We start from the raw sequence: 18,642 nt of genomic DNA, 5'->3' as shown, positions 1-18,642 counted from the left end.
AAAACGTGAAAATTAATGAGCCCTATGGTGTTTGGATTGGAATTGGAGATACTGTTGTAAATTCATGGTTTTCATCTTTCATAAAGATGAAATACAAGTGTGTGCATGTGTGTAAATTTGTGTGTGCAATGAATGGTAGCCCATTAAATAAAATAAGAATTTGAGTGCATACTAATATAAATAAACAAATGAGGAGGAAGAGAGAATTTCTCCTGAAATAATAGCAGATTTCTAACTAATTGTAGAAGGAATGTTGAAAATAGAAAATCACGGAGTTTCCATCGTGGCGCAGTGGTTAACGAATCTGACTAGGAACCATGAGGTTGCAGGTTCAGTCCCTGCCCTTGCTCAGTGGGTTAACGATCTGGCGTTGCCATGAGCTGTGGTGTAGGTTGCAGACGTGGCTCGGATCCCGCATTGCTGAGGCTCTCGTGTAGGCCGGTGGCTGCAGCTCCGATTAGACCCCTAGCCTGGGAACCTCCATATGCCATGGGAGCGGCCCAAGAAATAGCAAAAAAAAAGACAAAAAAAGAAAATCACCACTTCACAAACACCTCAGTAATAATTGTTTCAGGAAAGAATCATCAATGGATGCTAATATTGGAAGACCAAACTATAATAAATCTTTTGCTTATATAGTCTCAAAGTATCTCCTCATAAGTTAGTAATTAGGTACACATAAATAACTTTACAGTGAAGAAACATGAACCAAGTAATTAAAGTTAAAATTATCAAGGTAGAATATGGGGAGTAGGTGACATGAGTAAAAGGAGTCAAAAGGTACAAACTTCCAGCTATTAGTCCTGGGGAGGAAATGTACAGCTTGGTGACTACAGTTAATAATACCATTGTTCATTGCAGCACTATTTACAATAGCCAAGACATGGAAGCAACCTAAATGTCCATCAATAGATGACTGGATAAAGAAGATGTGGTATCTATATACAATGAAATATTACTCAACCATAAAAAAGAATGCCATTTGAAGTAACATGGATGGACTTAGAGAATACCATACTAAGTGAAGCAAGTCAGACATAGAAATACAACCATCGTATGATATCTCTTATATATAGAATCAAATAAAATGATACAAAATACCTTATTTATAAAACAGAAACAGCCTAAATGTCCATCAGCTGAAGAATAGATTAAGATGCGGTATATATACACAATGGAACACTACTCAGCCATAAAAAAGAATGAAATAATGCCATTTGCAGCAACATGGATGCAATTGGGGATTCTCATACGTGAAGTAGGTCAGAAAGAGAAAGACAAATACCATATGATATCACTTATATGTGGGATCTAAAATGCAGTACAAATGAATTTATATATTAATAGGACTCACAGACATAGAGAATAGACTTGTGGTTTCCAAGGGGGAGGGGAGAGGGAGTGGGATAGACTGGAATTGGGAATTAGTAGATTACACTTAGAATGGATAAGCAATGAGGTCCTACTCTATAGCATAGGAAACCATATCCAGTCTCTTGGGATAGATCATGATGGAAGATAATATAAGAAAGGGAATGTATATATACGTATGACTGGGTTACTTTTCTGTACAGCAGAAATCAGAACAACAGTGTAAACCAACCATACTTTAATTAAAAAATAAAAGAAAAATTTTAAATGAGGTACCAGTACTTATGGGGTTAACATTAATTTTTGGGCCTTTGGTGAATACGGCTCTCCATGATATGTCTGAAAGCCAAATTGTTGTGATCTTCAGGAGAAGTAAAAGCTTTCTAGATTTTATCATTTTGACAGGTGAAGCACATCTGCTACAATCAACAATTCCTCAGGACATTAGACTCACCACATATATGCTTTAGAAGCATGTCTCCTTTTTCATTAAATTAATTTATTAGGGTTCTAATGTCAGTTTGCTGAACAAAGGTCCTGGAAATGTCTACGATATGCTATGAAACTCTTATATAAAAAGGTAGTTTTGAAGGAAAAATGCATTGGTCTAGCTGCTTAGCTGCAAACATTTCCAGAAAATGACATTGTGCTGTTTTTATGCAAAAATTTTATCCATAAACTAAAGGACCAGCTAAAGTAAAAAAGTATATTCCTTGTATTGTAAATATGTCACAATTTACATACATTCATACAGGTCAATTAAGATATCTACCGTAATGATTTCTGTATAACATGGTACAAAAATAAAACGCATTTTAGAAGAATCCCAGGAATCTCTGCGGTGACACACTGGTATCTGTGACACTTCTGCAGTGCTGGGATACAGGTTTGATCACTAGCCTGGCTTTGTTGCAGCTGCAGCATAGGTTGCAACCAAAATTTGGATTGATCCCTGGCCTAGGAACTCCATATGCCACAGAGTGTCCAAAAAAGAGGAAAGAAGAAGAATCCTAAAGTTGTAATATTCACACAGATCTTAGTTTGCCTGAGTCCTTGTATGTTTCACTATAGAAGTGAGTCAATACATAAGGGCATTAAAGCTAAAAACCAAGGCACAACTCTTTCTTGAGTTTCTCCATAGTTGTAAGGATGGAGGAAATCTGTAAGGGGAAGGGACTGATAAACTCATCCAAGCATTAAGAAAGACCAGTCAAATCAAATACAAAGGAAAAGGAGAATCTAGGTTTAGAAAATGGGAGTCTAGGTTAAAAAAAAAATTGGCAGTTCTGAGTCTATATTAATAACCCTGAAGAGTTCTATTTTTATCATCAAAAAGCGGTCATAAATGTTCACTGGGTTTATGAAGTTATTCAAGTTTGCTTCAACACCTAAACGGCCTTTAAATTTGTCTGTGGCAAGTCTTTGATGAGCTTGATTGAAAAAAACAACAGGAGTTCCCGTTGGGTCTCAGCAGTGAACAAATCCAACTGGCATCCATGAAGACTTGGGTTCAATCCCTGGCCTCGCTCGGTGGGTTAAAGATCCGGCGTTGCCGTGAGCTGTGGTGTGGGTTGCAGATGTGGCTCGGATCCCGAGTTGCTATGGCTGTGGCATAGGCCAGTGGCTACAGCTCCTGTTGGACCATAGCCTGGGAACCTCCATATGCTTCGGACACAGCCCTAAAAGGACAAACAGGCATAAATAAATAAATAAATAAATAAATAAATAAATAAAATACTCACATACTGGATAGTTTTTACTCATCGATATGAGGTGTGTCTTTAAAGCATTTTCTGTGCACTTGAACATCACAATTGAGTTGAATGACCTTGTACTCAATTTCTCATTTGATCAGGTCATTTTATGAAAGCGTTTGGACTGTCTTAAACCACTGTCCATGAGCTGCATATTATTCAACTTCTTTCTTTTTTCTTTTTTTGCTTTTTAGGTCTGCACCTGCAGCATATGGAAGTTCCCAGGCTAGGGGTCAAATCAGAGCTGCAGCTGCCAGCCCACATCACAACCACAGCAAGGCAAGATCCAAGCTGAGTCTGCAGCCTACACCAGAGCTCATGGCAATGCTGGATCCTTAACCCACTGAGTGAGGCCAGGGATTGAACCTGCATACTCATGGATCCTAATGGGGTTTGTTAACCACTGAGCCACAACAGGAACTCCTATCCAACTTCTTACACCTATATCTATTCTAGGCAGAGGGAAAAACCATTTGTGGTTTTCACCTAAAATTCTTCAGAAATAAGATTATCCAGATTTGTTTGTTTGTTTGGGCCACCCCGAGGGACATAGAACTCCTGGGCCAGGGATCAAATCTTAGCCACAGCTGCAAACTAAGCCACAGCTGAGGCAACGCCAGATCCTTAACCCACTGGGCTGGGCGGGGGATCAGTGCCCCCAAGACACTGCCCATCCCATTGTGCCACAGTGGGAGCTCCAGATTTTCCAAGTTTTGAAGGTAGTCATGACCAGCTAAAGGCATAGTCTTGGAATCCATTAGGCATTTACTTTTCTACTTCTGCCTAAATTCACATCATGCATTCCTATTACCCAAAAATGCAAGCAGATATCTCTAGAGAAATTTCTCCCATCTCTCTGCTCCAATAAAAATCTATCCATCTAACAATTTCACTGCCACAATAAAAGGAAAGTTGTGTGTGATGTTTTTCCCATTGCAGCTGCCAAGAGTCCCTCCTCTGATTATTTGAATCTGGAGAGTCCTCCTGCTGCTGCCCTTCCTGTCCTTTGGCACTATGGGTACAGAATACCCTACAATCATGACCACAAGGCCCCCCCCCCTAGGATCCTGGAGTAAGTCGCTGGCTAGTTCAACAGTAATGGAAGCTCCAAGCAGAGCAAAGTCTCAGGACCAGGGCTCCACAGGCAAAGTTCATAGTACATAAAGTCACTGCCTAAACATAATCTCATTTCGGCCCAGAGGGTATGGAAGAGATTGGTTTCTTTTTTGTGTTTTTCTTTATAACAGGGTCTATATGATCTGATAAAATGAAACGAGACAATTTTGCCTCATGGGATTTCTTTTAAATTGTGTTGGCTGGGAGGTATGCCAGATGAAGTCCTTTCTTGCACAGCGGATTCAGGGCAGGCAGCAGCAAGCTGACCTTTCCCACCCTTTTCATTCATACAGTTCTAAGGAGAGGACCTACTTTTGTTCCTGGTGCTCATTCAGCCCTCAGCCTCTCCGCAGAGCCTACCAATTAGTGTTTATAATGGTGGCCAGAGTGTAAGGTCTGGACATGGGAACACAACTGAGTAGATGGATTCATTTCAGGAGCTAGACTATGAAGAAGAAATCTGATAGAACACAGAGGAAGCAACTCACAAAGTGAAATAACAACCTGGGGGAGTTAAAGCTTCAAGTTTGGAAACTTTCTCCATTTAAGCCCTTTCCTGTGACATCGATCAATTTGCCTCAAATCTTATTTGCTACAATTAGAACAGCACAACAAAGCCAGACATTTGTTGACAAATACTCTACAATTGATAAGGTTACCTTTGGTTTTTTTGTTTGTTTGTTTGTTTGTTTGTTTTGCTGCATCCAGCGTTCAGAAGTTCCAGGGCCAGGGATTGAGCTTGAGCCACAGCAGTGACAATACTCAATCCCTTTTTTTTTGCTTTTTAGGCCACACTCATGACGTATGGAAGTTCCCAGGCTAGGGGTTGAATTGGAGCTACAGCTGCCAGCTTATACCATAGCCACAGCAATGTGGGATCTGAGCCTCATCTGTGACCTACACTACAGCTCACGGCAATGCGGATCCTTTACCCACTGAGTGAGGCTGGGATCGAACCTGCAACCTCATGGATCCTAGTCAGGCTTATTAACCACTGAGCCATGGGGGGAACTCCAACACTCAATACTTAACTGTTCGGTCATAGTGGACTCCAATAAACTCGCCTTAAAATACTCAAAAAGACTTGCAGACATTTAGAAGTCTATTGAATCAGGGTAATCATTTGAGAAGATCATAGTTCATTCCATTTGTTCTTACCCTACCACTAAGGTATGTTTAATAAAGAATAGTTACAGATCAATCATTTTTTAAAGAAGGTGAATTTAAAGCCCAGCAAGATGAAGTAATTTGCTTATTAGGTGAATAGTAGGATGGCTAGGATTAGAGCACTACTGGGTGCAAGTTCCTGCTGTGGCTCAGTGATAATGAGCCCAACTAGTATTCATGAGGATGCAGCTTTTACCCCTGGCCTTGCTCAGGGGGTTGAGGATCTCGCATTGCCATGAGCTGTGGTGTAGGTCGCAGATGCGGCTTGGATCCCAAGTTGCTGTGGCTGCAGCTCAGATTCGACTCCTAGGCTGGGAACTTCCATATGCTGTAGGTTCGGCTTAAAAAGCCAAAAAAAAAAAAAAAGGAACACTATTGAGCTCATGTGCTCAGGCAAGAGGGAGCACACGGCTAATAGGAGTTTCTCACTTGAAAGGTTTGCTCTGAGGACTGGATGAGCTAATGTCTGTCAAGAACCTAGAACTATGCTTGATAAGTGCTATGTAAGTATTTATTAAACATAACATTTTGCTCCTTATCTACTTACACTATCTTAAAAAATTTTCTTAGAAACTGATGTGCACAACATTCCTGGGATATTGGGTAACTACTGGAGACCCAGAGTAGAGGCTGGCTGCTTGTCAGGCAGCGTTGTGGTGGAGTCGTAACCTGTAAAGCTCATCACATGGTTCCCTATGCCCACCACCAGAACCCACTTCTCACCAGAGTCACAGCAGTCTTTCATCACCTGATGTTAGTATCACTGCAACCTTTGATCAGTGCTCTTGCTTCTAAAGATGGATTCATATTTTTTAAATTTTAATTTAAAAGGAAAATAAGCTCTTTGTCTATTTAGCACATATATTATGTAAATGTGACAATTATCAAATAACAAAGCACACATACATGTTTGATGCACAAATTAAACAATGAGAGGAAGATCAATAGCAACACACAAGGGTCCAAACCTCCAGTTTCAAAACTCCTAATAAGAAACAATGAAATATTGGAGTTTCCGTCGTTGCTCAGTGGTTAACGAATCCGACTAGGAACAATGGGGTTGCGGATTCGATCCCTGACCTTGCTCAGTGGGTTAAGGATCTGGCATTGCCATGAGCTGTGGTGTGGGTTGCAGATGCAGCTCGGATCCTGCGTTGCTGTGGCTCTGGTGTAGGCTGGTGGCTACAGCTCCGATTTGACCCCTAACCTGGGAACTTCCGTATGCCAAGGGAACGGCTCAAGAAATGACGGAAAGACAAAAAAAAAAAAAAAAAAAAAGGAAAGAAACAATGAAATATTTATGTTGGGAAAGCACAGACCTCACATTTACATGTATATTCTCCCATGAACTGGCAATTTACACCCATATTTGCATACACAAGTGTGTGCGTGTGTGCGTGTGTGTGTATACCTACATATAAAACATGTGGTATTTATTCCTGCTTCATTTGTACCAGACAATGACAAATAGTTCTTCAAATAAACCACCCCAGGAAAAAACTGGAATTACCAGGTCGTAATTGAAGAGTATAATCGGGATCTGGATCATAAACCTAAATTCCAAGTTGTATGTATCCTTATCTTCCTACCTCACTTCTGTAGATGTGGTTTTGTTTGGTCATTGCAATGGTATTTTTGAAGCAGTATAAAAACAGTTCAGAGGTAGGTGGAGTGCTTATATACATGTCTAATTCAGGAAGTCTGGCGTGCTGCTGCAGGCCACCAACAGCCCTCCTTACAGAGAGAGGTGTGAATGCTGGGAATTTCCGAGTGCTGTGCGCTTCCTCCTCAGCATCCCTGGGGGAGGAGCGGTGGCCAAGTACACAGTAAGGAAAAGCACCCCTCCTCCCCCCCACCCCCACCCTCCCCACCCCGTTCTCATGTTTCCTGTAAAGAGATGAGTGGAAGAAAAGACTTTTCAGCCTCTCTCCACCTCCTTCTGAGAGAAATGACTAGCCTTATGGGTAACTTTTGGCTGCCCTGGGATTTTTTGAGGCGCCAGCCTGGCCACATGACTTTGGCATTCTGGGTTTTTTCTCCGTGATATGATAACCTTAGCGGCAGGTTTCGGCAGGGGGAAAGTTTAACCTGTGGGAAAGGTGGGTGTGGGATCGTTAGCAATCCCTTTGGCTACAGATTTAAAGCAGAGCTGCAAATCAGTAATAAAACTGACTTCTAGCTATAAAGCTGACATTTTAATTTTCATCTGCTCCTCTCTGTGCCTTCACTCTTACGTAGTTTGAACTTAGCCTTCTTAGTTTTGACCCCTAAAAAGCCCAACATTGCAGAATGGTGAGTTGAGATCATGAAAGTTGTGCATTTGCTGTCTCCCTCACCCCCAGTAATCCCATCACATAGCACCTCTGATCAAAGGGCTGTTGGGTTAAACAGTGAAGGGAAAATGGAACCAGTAGAGGAATCCCAGGAAACAGAAGGCTGCTGACTCGCGGTGAGGAGTAGAAATAATTCTGAGTGTGTCTCTGAATGACACCACCCGAATTCCTTTGACCTGGAGGAACTTGACCAAAATACAGTGATGGAAGGATCTGTAAGATTTTGAGGGAACTGAACTACCCTTTCAGGACCCCAATCAAAAACCCCCAATATAGGTGCTGATGGAAAGACCATCCCATGTAAATCAGGGGTCTTTCAATGAACCATGCCTCCCAGTACTCATGCCTGTGTGTACTTCCTTCTCTTGATTCTATTGGTTATCACAGAATCAGCAGAATGCAGGGAAAGTGATGCCGTAAGGCTTCCAAGGCTAGGTCAGAAGAACCCTGCGACTTCCACCCTGGTCTCTTGGAATGTTCACTCTAGGGGAAGATTGTTATCATGTAAGACCTCAGATTTCCTTGAGACTTTCAAATTTTCATAAAACTCCAGCTAGCCACATGGAGGGGCCATGTGGATTGATAGTCCCAGGAAGCCCTGAGCTATTCCAGCCATCTCAGTCCAGGCACCAGATATGAAGAAATAAACTCCCTTGGATCCAGTTGAGTTCTCAGAAAACTCCAGCCCCAGACAACACCTAACTTCAAATCTATAGAGACCCCAAATTAGAATGACCCCACTAAGTCCAGTGAATCCACAGAATTAGGAGAGATAAGAGTAAGTTTAAAAACAATTGATTGCACCATAAAACAAAACAAAACAAAAACCTTTGATTGTTTGGGTGGTCATTTATAGCAGCAGATAATTGAAACAGCCTTTACAACACAAAGTATGAAATTGTTTTCAGTCATATTCCTGAGCTGCTATAGCCAGATACGATTGTAATAAAGTGGCATCTATGTTTTACCCAAGGAAGGGATCCACTTTCAGTTTGGATACCAAGCATGAGGTTACTCTTCCCTCCAAAAGGAGCAAAAACAAACAAACCAAAAAACCCACTCTTCCCATCAGAAAACAAAGGACTCTCATTATGGACCAGCACCTGGAGCAATTCCTGGGAAAGTATGTGACTTGTGGAAGGTATTTGCAGGAAAATCCAATACAAATAAAAAGAAAAAAAAAGAATTTGGCACAAATGTAGGTGGAAAATTAAAAAAAAAATCACTGTAAAAAAGCAGTAAGACTCTGACATAAGAAAAGAATAACCTATCACATTTATCTTTTTGAATTGTAGTTTTGACTGGATATATTTCCTAGAGTGGGATTTCTGGATCATATGGTAATTCTATATTTAGTTTTCTGAGGAAACCTCATAATGTTTTCCATAGTGGTTGCACCAACTTACGTTCTCACCAAAACTGTAGGAGGGTTCCCTTTTCTCCACATTCTCTCTAGCATTTGTCATTTGTAGGTTTTTAATAATGGCCATTCTGACTGGTTTGAGGTGGAACTTCATTATAGTTTTGATTTGCATTTCTCTAATATTCAGTGATGTTGAGCATCTTTTCATGTGTCTACTAGCCATCTATATGTCTTCTTTGGAGAAATGTCTATTTAGGTCTTCTGCCCATTTTTGATTGGGTTGTTTACTTTTTTGTTGTTGAGTTATAGGAGTTGTTTCTATATTTTGAAGATTAACTCCTTGTTGGCTAGATTGTTACAAATACTTTCTCCCATTCCATAGATTGTCTTTTCATTTTTTAATGATTTCCTTTGCTGTGCAAAATCTCACTCTTCACAATAGCCAAGATATGGAACCAGTCTAACTGTCTATCAACAGATGAATGGATTAAGAATACAATGGAGGAGTTCCCGTCGTGGCGCAGTGGTTAACGAATCCGACTAGGAACCATGAGGTTGCGGGTTCGGTCCCTGCCCTTGCTCAGTGGGTTAATGATCCGGTGTTGCCGTGGGCTGTGGTGTAGTTGCAGACGCGGCTCGGATCCCGTTGCTGTGGCTCTGGCGTAGGCCGGTGGCTACAGCTCCAATTCGACCCCTAGCCTGGGAACCTCCATATGCCGCAGGAGTGGCCCAAGAAATGGCAAAAAAGACAAAAAAAAAAAAAAAAAAAAAAAAAAGAATACAATGGAATATTGCTCAGTCATTAAAAAAGAATGAAATAATGCCACTCGCAGCAACATGAATGCAACTAGAGATTATCATACTAAGTGAAATAAATCAGAAAGAGAAAAACAAATACCTTATGATATCACTTATATACAGAATCTAAAATACAGCACAAATGAATCTGTCTAAAAAAGAAAAACAGACTCACAGACTAAAAGAACAGACTTGTGGTTGCCAAGGGGGAGGAGGGAGGGAGAGGGGTGGACTGGGAGTTTAGGGTTAGTAGATGCAAACTATTACATTTAGAATGGGTAAAAAACAAGGTCCTACTGTACAGCACAGGGAACTATATCCAGTAGTTCATGGCCTGGGATAGACCATGATGGAAAAGAATACAAAAAATAATGTATATATGTGTTTAACCGAGTCACTTTACTATAGAGTAGAAATTGGCATAACATTGTAAATCAACTATACTTTAAAGAAAAATTAAATTTAAAAATATTCCATAATAACCTATATGAAAAAAACAGAAAAGAATGGATATATGTATATGTATAACTGAATCACTTTACTGTACACCTGAAAATAACACAACATTATAAATAAAGTATCCTCTAATATAAAATAAAAATTACATTAAAAAAGAATACCCAGGAGTTCCTGTTGTGGCTCAGCAGTAAACAACCCGACCAGTATCCATGAGGATGTAGGTTCAACCTCTGGCCTTGTTCAGTGAGTTAAGGATCCAGCGTTGCAATGAGGTGTAGTGTAGGTAGAAGACGTGGCTCAGATCTCATACTGCTGTGGCTGTGGCTGTGGCTGGCAGCTGCAGCTCCAATTCAACCTCTAGCCTGGGAATTTTTGTATGCTGCAGGTGCAGCCCTAAAAAGCTTAAAAAAAACAAACAAACGAGAAAAAAAACAGGTAGAAAGACTCAGAGTAGAGAACAGATTGTGGTTATCAAGGCGGGGGGAGGGAGTTTGGGCTTGGTAGATACAAACTTATTACATTTAGAATGGGTGAGCAATGGGGTCCTAGTGTACAGCACAGGGAACTATGTACAATATCTTGGGATAGAACATGATGGAAAATAGTTTGAGAAAAAGAATGTATATATATATGTATGACTGGGCCACTATGCTGTGCAGCAGAAATTGGCACAAAAATGTAGATCAATCATATTTTAATTAAAAAAAAAGTTATCACAGACCACGCCAGAATAGAAAATAAGCAAAAGGAAGATGCAAGGCATAACATTGAGTCCAAGAACTTGAGGTTTGGAATCACAAGTCTGGGTGTGAATCTTGTGACTGTCACTTACCAGCAGTATGATCTTGGTATACTGACTTCATCTCCCTGAGTTTATAACCTTAGTACTGAAATGTAAAATCATAAAAGAGTATTAAATGAGAGGATAACTGCAAACATGCTTATTATCATGCCTAGAATATAGTAGGTTCTTAATATAAAGTAGCAATTATATTACACTCTAATGATTTCAGTTGTTTTGTATATTTTTCTTGAATAACATCAGAGCCTATTTATCTAAGTGCTTTCACCAATTTCTTTCTTTTTCTTTTATTTATTTTTGTTTTTGTTTTTGTCTTTTTGTTTTTCTCAGGCCACACCTGAGAACAGAATTCTCAATAGTTACTTATTTATGTAAAAATGGAATCATCTCATCTATTTTAATTTTTTTTTTTTTGGTCTTTTTTTTGCCATTTCTTGGGCCGCTCCCATGGCATATGGAGGTTCCCAGGCTAGGGGTCCAATTGGAGCTGTAGCCGCTGGCCTATGGCAGAGCCATAGCAACGCCAGATCCAAGCCACATCTTTGACCTACACCCCAACTCACAGCAACGCCAGATCCTTAACTCACTGAGTGAGGCCAGGGATCGAACCCCGCAACCTCATGGTTCCTAGTCAGATTCGTTTCCACCGTGCCACGATGGGAACTCCACAAATTTCTTATTGAGGAAGAAAATGCAAGTTTATATCATAGCCTTTCTGTATAATATTTGTGAACTGTTATGTGAAATTGTAAATAAAGTACATTAGTTAATGTAATTGAAATAAGAAATCCCTGAAATTTCAGTGAATTAATGTGATAGTTTATGTCTTACTCACTCAATGTTCAAAATGGGTTCTTCTTCTTGGTGGGCAACTCTTCTCCAAGCAAGTGGTGATTTAGAGACCCAGACTTGTTCCACTTTGTCATTCTGCCATTTTCAACACGTGACCCTCAAGGCCACCATATTCATTAGATTAAGCCAGACAAGGAAAGTTTACTGAATATTATCACATGAGGGAGTCTTCTAGGAATAGGCTCCGAAGGGCCTACATCACTTCCAATCACATTCTATTAGCTAGAAATCAGACACACGGCCAAACCTACCTGCAAGAGAGTTAGTAGTCTAGCTAAGGGCCCAGGTCATTTGGTTATTATACAGTAGTCTCTGCCTCAAAGTATAGCACCAATATGTCAATGAACTGACATGAACAACAAAAAAGAAAACATACTCTATTGCAAAATGTATATAATTTTTCCCCTGGTGGGTATTCAACCACTTTCTACTAATGCTAATCTTTTTATTTCTGATGTAAAGAATCCTCCAGATCAAAATGTCGATTTGTATTCTTGAGCTGACTGTCATTTTCAAGATTCTGGCACCCAGAGTAGGAAAAACAGAGACAAGAGACACTTTTAACAGCTTGTTGTTTTAACGAGATTTGTTTCAGTTCAGGTATCCTAATACATTGTATAAATACTCATGTTTAAGGGCCACCTAAGTTTTTAAGGGAAAAAAAAATCCCAGGTATATTTTTCCTCTTGGTTATTGATTAGCTTGCCTCCTCAACACCTAATTTATTGAAATTGGGGCTCCATACAAATCTGAGTACCATTCCTTCATTCATTCTGTCCCTTCCCAGTTCAGAGATACAGAAGGTATGAGAGAGAATAAGGGACATGTTATTCTTAAGTCAACTGGAGAGCTGAAAGTTACATAGCCTAAAATATCTGGAGAACAGTTCTAGGAAAATAAAAGGTAGAACAGGCTAGTATCGATAAGATGACCATTGGTTAGAACATATTGTATAAAAAATATTCTTTTATTAACTTGTGAATTTGTTCATATGAAGTCTCATGAAGGTGTATGGAGATTGATGTTTCACTGACCTCATGACACAGTGACTTCCAGTTTAAAACTTCATGTCTTTTGTGTGAAAACCCTCAGGTAAACTTGAGATTTTTTTTCACCCTATTTCCATATCACATATGTAACATCCCGGCTCGGAGAAAGGGGATGTGCTTGCCTTTGTGGACCTTCCAGGAGTTGTTCATTTCATACTCTGTTCATTGTCTTCAGCGGCTGAGGGTTCTGGTAACCCTTTTTGCTTGGCTTTTGGGTCCAGCAAGTCACTCTGTATCCTCCATCCAATACTAAGCTTCTCCAAGTCAGCTGACCACCCTCAGACCCCTCCACTCAGACAGTCATTCTACCATTCACGTGGCACAGAGGGCTTTGCTGTGAGCTTTGCAAACTCCCAAGCAATATCCCAAGAAGACATGTAATAGCAGTCCTTCTGCTCCAAGACCGAATTCTTGCCCAGTTTATTCAGAGTTTCTCTCTGCAGCAAACCACCCCTACTACACACTTCAGAGTGTGGCCCAGGGCCTTAGGCCCTTTCTCAAGGATAATCCATGGCAAATTTAGTTGTGTTCACTCAGCTTATTTCTCACTCCAGCAGGTAAGAAATGTACTTCGTGTTCTATCTGTGAAGAGATTAATCTTGACGTCATGGCTCCATTTTCACCGCTCTGCTTTTTCACATAGAATATTCTCTCTCAAACCTGGCTCGTGATCTTCAAAATCAAGTTTTTAGAGTTAAAAACAATCCACAAAGACAATACTTCTATCTGGATTCTGCTTCATGCAACTCAAAAGTGCTTTAATTTCAGACTATTGCCTCTCTTACGAAATTGTTAAGACTTCTTAAAAGCTTAAAGCTGGCAATTTCACTAATTCCTCTCTTTGTGCATCACCCCAATCTAGAGGAGAATGCATATAGAGTGTTCTTGGTGCTGTTTGATTGATGTGGAAAAAGAAAATGAGGTTTTTTTTTTCAAATAGGTGATTTTATATCAAAATACTTTTTTTTGCTATAGAATTCTAAAAGATTTTAATTCCTTTAGATAGACTCTGCTTTACTGAAAAGGATGAAATAGTATGAAATCGGAATTGTCCTGGAAAATCACAATTGCATGGTTGCCATAAGTTGCATTGTACATATGTGAATATTGAGGGAACTCACTGTTTGGGAAAGACCCCCAGGGGTCAGAGAAAGCTGCATGGTTAGCCATTTGGTTACTGCCAGCATGTAGCTGTGCCAGTGGACAGATGGGCCTTTGTGCTCTCTTTAAGTCCATAAAGCAATGTTTTTGCATATGTTAAGTATCTTCTCACTAATATTGAATCAATGGTTCTCAAATTTAGTGCTCATAAAAAATCATCCAGAGAGCTTATTTTAAATGCATTTTTTTTTTAAAGTTTAGCCTCCTGAATTCTGTCTCTAGATGTTTATTTTGAATAAGCCAGGGATGGGATCCACTGAAGAATTTTATTAGGTACTCACATGATCCCAATTCAGGTGGTCCTCAGACAATACCTTGAGAAACATCTCAGATCAGGTATTCAGGGAAAGAAAATGCCCTTTCACTCAGCTGCCTGGTTCCATGTCTGGAACTCCCCTGTGTCAGCATCATCAATCACCACCCACATATGGATGGCAATATTCTGTGGCTTGCCAGGAGAGCCTACCTGCTGCGGCAGGTGGGTGCCCACCCACAATCTCCCATGCAGAATTAGCATCTCAGCACCACCTGCGATTCAAGGATTTGCTTGGCATTTTGGCCATCTGGAGACACACACACACACACACACACACACACACACACACACACACACAGCAGGTAGTGATAGGGTTGCCAACTAAATTGCCTGGACAGCGGCAAGCTTCTGTTCAGCAGTCGGCTAGCATTTGTGGCTTGACAGTGAGTTATCTTTTTCAGGAATGTGATTCTTTTTTCCCATAGGAAGACACCATCTCTTAATTCTTTCTTGAAAAATTAGCTGTTACAGGTGAAATATCCTAGTTGCTACCAAAATACCCTAAATATTATACTGGCTTCATTTAAATAAAAGATAGGCTAGGAAATTATATTTGTCTTTATGAATAAAAGCAGGACAATGAAACCATTGGTGATTTATTGTGGTTAAGATTTGTTGTTTTTGTAGCTAGAATTTTTTAAAGGTTCAAAATTCACTGGAACAATCTCATGAAATACAGATTTTTTCTCTTCCTTATTTCTAGCACCAATAACCCCAGAGATACCCAAAGGGATTTCTATCCTATTTTAAAGGTGCTACACTTACAAATATTCATCTAGGTGGAACAGGCAATGAGCACTCAAGTGCATTGTGCTGACTCAAATCGATGGTTGTACTTGAAACCAGGAGACCCTGTAGGTAAAATGTTGGATTGGAATGCAATAGAAAGTCTTAAAGAGCTTTGTGAAAACACAGTGGTGCTTATTTCGAAGTGCCATACTGGGAAAGGAATTATTTACTATCACAAGTTACAAATAAGGAGGTGAAACAAAATGGGAAAATGGAGGGAGCCTATTTGACTTCCTGGCAGTGATACACTTAAGAGTGAGGTACATACTGCTAAGAAAAAGAAATCCATAGCAAATGAAGCATTGAAAACCAGCCTGGACACTGCACTAGAAAATGTAGAGGGAAATCCTTCCCTAAGGGGAAACGCATGGTCTAAGCGTCAGTGCTTCTTCACATTTCAGCATTTTAGGACATAATGTTCCTAAAGAAATCATTTCTTCCCATCCATATGTTAGCACAGGAAACAACTTAATCCCCAAACCTTCTGAAACTAATTGTAAAATTAATTGATATGGTACGTAATGAAGGTGGAGGTGAACATCTAAGTAATTCAGCTTCGATAGACAGACCATGCAGAATCCCTGGGCTTTGCCACTGCTAGACCCCACCTCACTGCCATCTGTCCTCTTCCCCAGCTTTTGTAACTCAATTCATAATTTCTTTCAGCTTTGTCTCAGTCCTTAGGCTAATTCAAATATCCTTCCCTCTCACTCCTTCCCCTGCCCTCAGTCTGACAGGACTTAGTATTAAGTCCATGACTGGGTTAGGGCTCTAGAGACTCGGTGACTACTGCCGCACCCAGGATTTTGGTGTCCAGAATCTTGCATCCCTGCTCATAATTCCTCATTGCCGTAAATGGGCAACCACAGCCTCAGGGCCTTGAATTTATGGGCTATGGAGCTAAGCCCTTCCCCTGGTCTCCCAGGGCCCTTCTTAAAAGACAATGTCCTGTTTCTTTGCAAGAATACCACCTTGGAGTTCCCACTGTGGCTCAGTGGAAATGAATCTGACTAGTATCCATGAGGACGCAGATTCAACCCCTGGCCTCACTCAGTGGGTTAAGGATCCGGCGTTGCCATGAGCTGTGGTGTAGGCCACAGCTGCGGCTCAGATCCTGAGTTGTTGTGGCTATGGTGTAGGCCAGTGGCTATAGCTCCGATTTGCCCCCTAGCCTGGGAACCTCCATATGCCTCGGGCACAGCCCTAAAAATCACCCCCCCAAAAAAAAACCAACAACAAACAAAACAAAACAAAATAAAAAAAAACAAAAACCCAAAACACCAAGGGGGAAAAAAAAAGATTACCACCTTACTGGGATAGTGAGGGCCTATGGGGGTCAGTTACAAACATCTAGGTCCAACTCTATAAAATAGTCTTTAGTGGTCCTTGGTTTAGGGTATATTTGCCCAAGCCTTTCATTCCAAGTCTTTTCAGATTTAGGCCCTTGTTCTGATAAGTACAGCTAGCCTGATCTATTTTTGCAAAACCTGTGTAGACAGATTGATTGATATAGTGCATGAAAGGGAAAATTGAAAAGAATTTGTAGCGTCAAAGTGTAAACAGTAGGCTCTTCTTGGAGTACTAATGAACAGTGGGAGCAGGAGGAGAGGGAGGAAGTGAAACAAATGGTGGAATTATAGATTTTTTTTATGTATCTCATTTTTTTTTTTAAATCGTCATGTGCTAATAAAACCTCCCTTTGATTTTATGGTTAAAAAGATATTTTATAAAAACCTAAACCAACATAAGGAGTTCCCATTGTGGCGCACCAGAAATGAATCCATCTAGGAACCATGAGGTTGTGGGTTCGATCCTTGGCCTTGCTCAGTGGGTTAAGGATCTGGCATCGCTGTGAGCTGTAGTGTAGTTTGCAGACATGGTTCGGATCCAGCATTGCTGTGGCTGTGGTGTAGGCTGGCAGCTGTAGCTCCAATTTGACCCCTAACCTGGGAACCTCCATATGCCTCAGCTGCGGCACTAAAAAGAAAAAAAGAAAAAAGAAAAAAAACCCTAAACCAATGTAAAACCTGAATTTGTAAAATAATTGCTTCAAGAAATATGTCAGGCAAATGGATAATGTCATATAGGCCAAGAAAGTCAACTGACTCATTCACTAATTGGAGCCTCTTCTGAAATACAAAGCAATTATTTCATGATTTTATCAAATTCTAGACATACCCAAAGGGTAACTGTCCCTAATAAATGCTTCTATATCTAATGTGAATTCTCACATTTTGTACAAACTTATCAGAGATCTGTGCTCAATAATCACTTCCTTGGATAAAATAGTTTTGTTGTTTATTTTTAAGCTTAATGAATAGATGCTACTTTAAAAGAAGCAATGATAAAGTATAGTTCAAGATTCAGGGTCATATTAATTTTCCTTTTCTTTGGCATATGTATGGTGTGTCTGAGTGTTTGGGGGGATGGATACAGATACAATTGTACATTATATATCTATTTATATTGTGTATATATAGTTGACCCTTGAAACAAACCCTCAAAACATGGGTTTTAACTACACAAGTTCATTTCTACACATGAATTTTTTTCATTAAATGCATACTACAGTATTATAAAATAATGCTTCTTCTTCCCTGTTGGGGGCTGTAGTATACAAATATCATATGCAAACTAAGACTGATTTTTAAAAAAATCTTTGTATACCTATATCTACATAGTTATATATATGGAAATATAAACTGATTAGCTTATATGTTATTCCCAAACAGAATTCTCAATAGTTACTTATTTATGTAAAAATGGAATCATCTCATCTATTTTAATTTTTTTTTTTTTTGGTCTTTTTTTTGCCATTTCTTGGGCCGCTCCCATGGCATATGGAGGTTCCCAGGCTAGGGGTCGAATCCGAGCTGTAGCTGCCGGCCTAGGCCAGAGCCACAGCAAGGCGGGATCCGAGCCGGGTCTGCAACCTACACCACAGCTCACGGCAACGCCAGATCCCTAACCCACTGAGCAAGGGCAGGGACCGAACCCGCAACCCCATGGTTCCTCATCGGATTCGTTAACCACTGAGCCACGATGGGAACTCCTATTTTAATTTTTTAGTCACTAAATTTTCTACCATTTTCCTAATATATCAAATGCATGTTACAAAGTTTAGGGAGATATAACATATAAGATATTTTGAGAATTTTTTTTTAACATTTAAGCACCTTAATTTTAATGAAAAGGAATAAATCACTAATGGTATATTGTGGTTTAACATTTTAATTTGTATAACAAAAATCAGGATGAATGAATTACAGAACATTCTTAAAATGCTAGAAAGGCATTCCAAATACATTAAAA

At 40.0% G+C, this 18,642-nt stretch overlaps 1 protein-coding gene across 2 annotated transcripts in view; it reads right to left on the bottom strand.

Annotated features, from left to right (window-relative positions):
* The window catches only part of LOC146395915 (uncharacterized), a 111,705-nt gene that overhangs the window by 20,729 nt on the left and 72,334 nt on the right, over positions 1–18,642 (bottom strand). The window contains exons 1-2 of one of the 2 annotated variants that reach the window (XR_014829024.1): positions 13,050–14,654; positions 11,194–11,248 (exon numbers count right to left, since the gene is read on the bottom strand). The exons of the other annotated variant lie outside the window; for it this stretch is intronic. The gene's annotated coding sequence lies outside the window, so the exon portion shown is untranslated. Of the gene's footprint in view, positions 1–11,193; positions 11,249–13,049; positions 14,655–18,642 lie in introns of those variants that run through there. 2 annotated transcript variants of the gene reach the window in all.

This window comes from Sus scrofa, chromosome 15 (assembly GCF_054392235.1).
Source record: "Sus scrofa isolate SSC_HxYL_T2T_F1_AM1 chromosome 15, Sscrofa_HxYL_maternal_Yorkshire_Landrace_v2.0, whole genome shotgun sequence".
In the NCBI taxonomy this organism is placed as follows: Eukaryota; Metazoa; Chordata; class Mammalia; order Artiodactyla; family Suidae; genus Sus; species Sus scrofa.
This window is presented reverse-complemented; position numbering and strand designations above follow the sequence as displayed.